This window comes from Delphinapterus leucas, chromosome 1 (assembly GCF_059928025.1).
Source record: "Delphinapterus leucas isolate spDelLeu-1000000601 "Yukka" chromosome 1, BTC_Dleu_Yukka2, whole genome shotgun sequence".
Classification (NCBI taxonomy): Eukaryota; Metazoa; Chordata; class Mammalia; order Artiodactyla; family Monodontidae; genus Delphinapterus; species Delphinapterus leucas.
In genome coordinates this window covers 66,254,637-66,259,858 of record NC_143129.1, presented here as the reverse complement: position 1 = coordinate 66,259,858, position 5,222 = coordinate 66,254,637, and the positions used below count along the sequence as shown (strand labels likewise).

The following is a 5,222-nucleotide window of genomic DNA, read 5'->3' as shown; positions in this document are numbered from 1 at the left end:
CTGAAAGACAAACACGTGATTTCATTAGTTCACATGGAAGTTCAGGCTTTTCTACCCGACAGAGGCCAAGAGCTGGGTCAGGACTCTGAACACCAAGGTGCACACCTCTTCCCAGTGAGACAGCCAGGTTAGTTGGAGGCAGAGGCTCAATCAGCGAAGTTTTAAAGTTCAAGTTTAGAAATATCTTGCAGTGATACTCAGTTTAGAAAACATGAAATTTTGGTTCCTGCTAGTGCTTCACGAGATATGGTTGTTAGTAGTTCAGTTAAAAAAAAAAAAAATGAGGTTAGCAATCAAAAAATGGACAGAAGAACTAAATAGACATTTGTCCAAAGAAGACATACAGATGGCCAAGAGGCACATGAAAAGCTGCTCAACATCACTAATTATTAGAGAAATGCAAATCAAAACTACAATGAGGTATCACCTCACACCGGTTAGAATGGGCAGCATCAGAAAATCTACAAACAACAAATGCTGGAGAGGGTGTGGAGAAAAGGGAACCCTCTTGCACTGTTGGTGGAAATGTAAATTGATACAGCCACTATGGAGAACAGTATGGAGGTTCCTTAAAAAACTAAAAATAGAGTTGCCATGTGATCCAGCAGTCCCACAGCTGGGCATATATCCTGACAAAGCTGTAATTTGAAAATACACATGCCCCCATATGTTCACAGCAGCACTATTCACAATAGCCAAGACATGGAAACAACCTAAATGTCCATCGAGGATGAATGAATAAAGAAAATGTAGTATATATACAAATGGAATATTACTCAGCCATAAAAAAGAACACAATAATGCCATTTGCGCAACATGAATGGACCTAGAGATGATCATACTAAGTGAAGTTAAGTCAAAGACAAATATCATATCACATATGTAGAATCTAAAATAGGACATGAATGAGCTTACCTACAAAACAAACAGACTCACAGACATAGAGAACAGACTTGCGGTTGCCAAGGGGTGGCAGGGTGGGGGAGGGATGGATTGGGAGTTTAGGATTAACGGATGCAAACTATTACATACAGAATAACACTGTATAGCAGAAGGAACTATATTCAATATCCTGTGATAAACCATAATGGAAAAGAACATGAAAAAGAATGTGTATATGTATGTGTAACTGAAAAAATTAGCATGTGCCAAAAAAAAAAGGTTGGGTTTGAGGTTCAGTAAATTAAGAAGGTTTATACCTTGCTTTTTGGTTCATGGTTTGGCCTAAGTCCATATTTAGCCATATATTTAAAAATTAGCCTTAGAGTGAAAGGAGATGAAAATGAGCTTTCTGAAAAACATTCTCCAGGTATAACGGAGCTGAAGATTTAATATCCCTTAACCCACATGGGAAGTACCCAAACTAAAATCTTGGCATCATCATATTTCAGAAAATGGAAACCTTTCACAAAGCCTGTGCAGCCAAAGCTTACATCAATCCTTCCTGCCTTCAGGCTGGTCCCGAGAAATCCTTTGGGACCTGAAATGCTGAAATGCCTCCTCAGTTGGGCTCTCCTCTTACAGAAACAGACCCAGAGGCCCATGGCCATTTCTGTGACAGCACAACTTGTTCAGAAATAGTAACAGCTTAAATTCCCACCTTATTGCCCCACATTTATTACCCTGCCAATCTGCTTCTCTTGTTTATTCTTTAAAAATACTACCTGAGACTTTGCTATCTCTAGAGCAGCAAATCGTGTGATGGTAAATTAATACCAGAGAAACAATGACTCCATTTAACAAAAAACAGCAAAGGGAACTGTGAGAAACGGCACAACTGCTTAGCTGCAAAGATTTTAGGAGCCCTCCTTAACAACTGAGGAAATACGGCAAAAATCCGTAAAAGGACAACATATCTACCTAAAGCTGGGTTTCTCAAAAAGCAACCTCCACGTACATTGAAATGGAAGGTATTGTTCCTTTAACAGAAGATGGTTTGTTTTGCTGAAACATCGACACTTTTTGCAGTGTACATGAGTCTTAAACGTGTGATGTTTATGAACAAGAAGTGGGGAATGGCTTTACGTCTGAGGAAAGGGGAGTATTTATTCAAATTGGAAGGTCGTTTGTATTTTTGAGACTGTTCTCAGGTCACAACCTCGGTCAGACACACTTAACCCCCTGCTTTCATATGAACCTTGTACCTTCTGTTCTAAGACACTGTGTGTATGTGCATATATGTGTGTGCATGTGCACCTGTGTATGTATGTGTGTGCTCTCTGCCTATTCCTTCAAGATTCTGTCCAAATCTTGCTTCCCTGTAGCCTTTCCAGATGGTGCCAACCTATTCCCTGCCCGTGCGAGTGCTTATACCTCCACTAGGAGACTGGGGAAGTGGTTAGTGTTTTTTGACTCCGTACGTATTCATTGACTGCCTAGTCTGCTAAGTACTCTTCAACTGCCCCGGAAAGACCCTCGAGTGACCCTCTGCCACTCACATTCTAGTATGAAGTACCTGCATATTTCTGGAACTCTTGCTGCTACACATTTATCATGATTTGCTCTCCTCGTATTATTAGATGACACATTTCTTGGGTGTAGGAACAGTGCCATCTACTTTTGGGGTGGCCTTACATCCTGAAAAGGGGTTTTCATACAAGTCCAGTCAATCAAATATTGAATTCCTCACACAGAATATAAAAGGAATGAGTTTTTCAAAGGCAGGGTTTCTCACACGTTGGCTAAGTACCACTTGGAATCAAAAGCATTGGAATAATTACTGAATAGAGGAAAAAGGATTCTTTCTTTCTTTTTTTTTTTTTTCAATCCATCACATTCCCTGAAGGAGAGCTTCAATGTGGTGCTAGTATGGCTTCAACCCAGGTTACTACCCTTTCAAATAAAGGGAGATAGGCCTGGGGCTCAGAACCTTTTGCAAGCAATAGTATCTAGCTAGAATTTAATAACTTTTCTTTTCATTGTATTTATTACCTTTAATTAAGGACAAGTAATACTAGTTTCCCACTTACGCTAAATAAATATTTCCATGATGAAAAATAAACTTGTTCAAGTATCACAGTGAATGAATTTAAAGAAAAATAGTAAATACAATTTCAGGTGGTACTCAGATATGGTAAAACTCATGAAGGTAATAAAGGCCAACTAGACTTTAGGAACCTTTGCCCCAAAATACAGCATTAACGGAAGCCAAGGTTTTCGGTTCTGTACCTGTTTGGGCAAAATCTAATCTGAGCTCTGTTTTAGAACAATAGCATGCCCTGTCTGCTCAAGCTGCATTTATTACCAGAGGGAACTGCTCCAAATCCAAATTAAAAACATTATCAGTGATCAGAGACGAAAATCTAGTTATTAAAATCTTTCAAAGTCCAATGAAAGCTCAAACTCCTGGCATTTTAAAGGATTAGTAACACTTCAATATCAGTATATATTTGGCCCATGGAGGAGAACTAAGTGAGGTTACTTCGAAAATCCATGACTAAGGACAGAGGGAAACATAATACAGAGGGAAACTATCCAAGGAGCATTTAAGAACAGCTGTAATCAAGTGAATAAAGTGATCTTGGTTTCAAATTCAGAGAAAATGTGACTCTGTCTTTTCTTCTTCAAGAGGAAACTAGCATTAGCCAGACATGTTATCCGCCATTTCTATCTAGGCTCTGCACTGGAAAAGATGAACAGGAAATAGAGAGATAAACCTGTTATTCTCCCAACTGAAGCCTGCAATCACCAGCATCCATAGCCTACCCAATGAGAAACAGAGACTGGACCAAGGCAGATATCTTGGTTCATATTTTAATTCTCTATTTTTCTCCCAGAGACTGTCAGCATTGGTCTGTTCTGAGAGATTAAGTACCTCATGAAGGTACTGATTTTTATTGACTACAGAACCCAGCTATTTTATTTAGCCACAAGTGAATCCCACACCCTAAGAAAAGGCCCACATTGTAATAAAACTGTGACTTACTATCTCCAGCTGGCTTTACCACAAAACCTTTGAAAAACTGGGATTTCATAAAATCAGCACCCTTACAAGCAGTCTGTAAAGCACTACCTTTTCCAAGGAAATGCTCACCTTCTTCCTCTAGTGCTGGCCCCATACAGGCCAGGTAGGAGGAGACACTGAGTGATTTGAAACCCACCTATTTAGTTATCCACAATGTCTGATATACTCAGTATTAGACGGATCCTTTGGTTTAAGTGCTTCAGGGATCAAATATTTCATTCCTCTGTAAGGTGGCCCTTTAGTGCCCATAACTTGTTACAGGGATTTATGGTCACTAAATTAGCAAGTACTGGAGGAGCATGGAACAGTCCTATAGCAATGGGATATAGGATCTATTCCTTTACATAGGAACAGGGGTTCTAAAATGACCAGTAGGTGAGGATCAGGTATTGGGGAGGTGCGGATAATTCAGCACTGGAGCCTCTGGGGGGCAAGGGAATAGAGTAAGGTTAACAGACACTTTGGGACTGTACTACCAAAAGTGAAACATGGCATGAGAAGTCCATGCTGACGGAAACCTGTGCCTAGAGCTGGCCTTTCTCCTTTTCTTTGACTTGCAAATGTCTTCCAAGCTACCTACTATGTGCCCAGCACCGACTATAAGTGGGGGAGGGAAGGGTTCAGGCATACAAGATCCCTGTTCTTATGAAATTTTTGCCTTCACGCTTCTAAATGTCTTAAATGCCCTAAACTACTCTCACCTATACTTAATTCATTCTTTCCCTCCTCTGTCAATCATTCATTCAACATATTGAGCACATCCCATTCATGATAATTCAGTGATGGGTGAGACCTGGTCCTCAGAAAGCTTATAAACTGAAAAGAGGAAAACCCATGTAATCAAATAAAATCACTATCGTGTGCTAAGGTGTAAGTGGGAATAATTAACTGCCAGTGGGGACACAAAATGTTTCATAAAGTGGTTAACATTTAGTCCTCAGGATGAGCTGGAAGTGACACAGAGGAAGGAGCAGCGAATTTTAGCTGAATATACAATTGCTATGCCAATGGGCAATGATACTTTAATAATCAGATTAACTTGAGGATTTGTTCTGTCTTTATCACTGTTAAATAAGAACAGCAGCTTACATTTATTAACTACTTCACAGTGTATGGTCTAATTTCATATATAAACCAGCTCCTCCATACCAGCTCTGTGAAGCTGGTCCCCTTATCCCCATACAGAGCAGGATCCTGAGACTCAGAGGTCCATGACTTCCCTATATAGTAAGCTGAGGAACTTGCTCAGTTGGCAAGG

At 39.9% G+C, this 5,222-nt stretch overlaps 1 protein-coding gene across 4 annotated transcripts in view; it reads right to left on the bottom strand.

The window, feature by feature from the left end:
- Positions 1 to 5,222, bottom strand: part of NME7 (NME/NM23 family member 7) — a 260,881-nt gene that overhangs the window by 287 nt on the left and 255,372 nt on the right. The gene's annotated exons all lie outside the window — the stretch shown is intronic.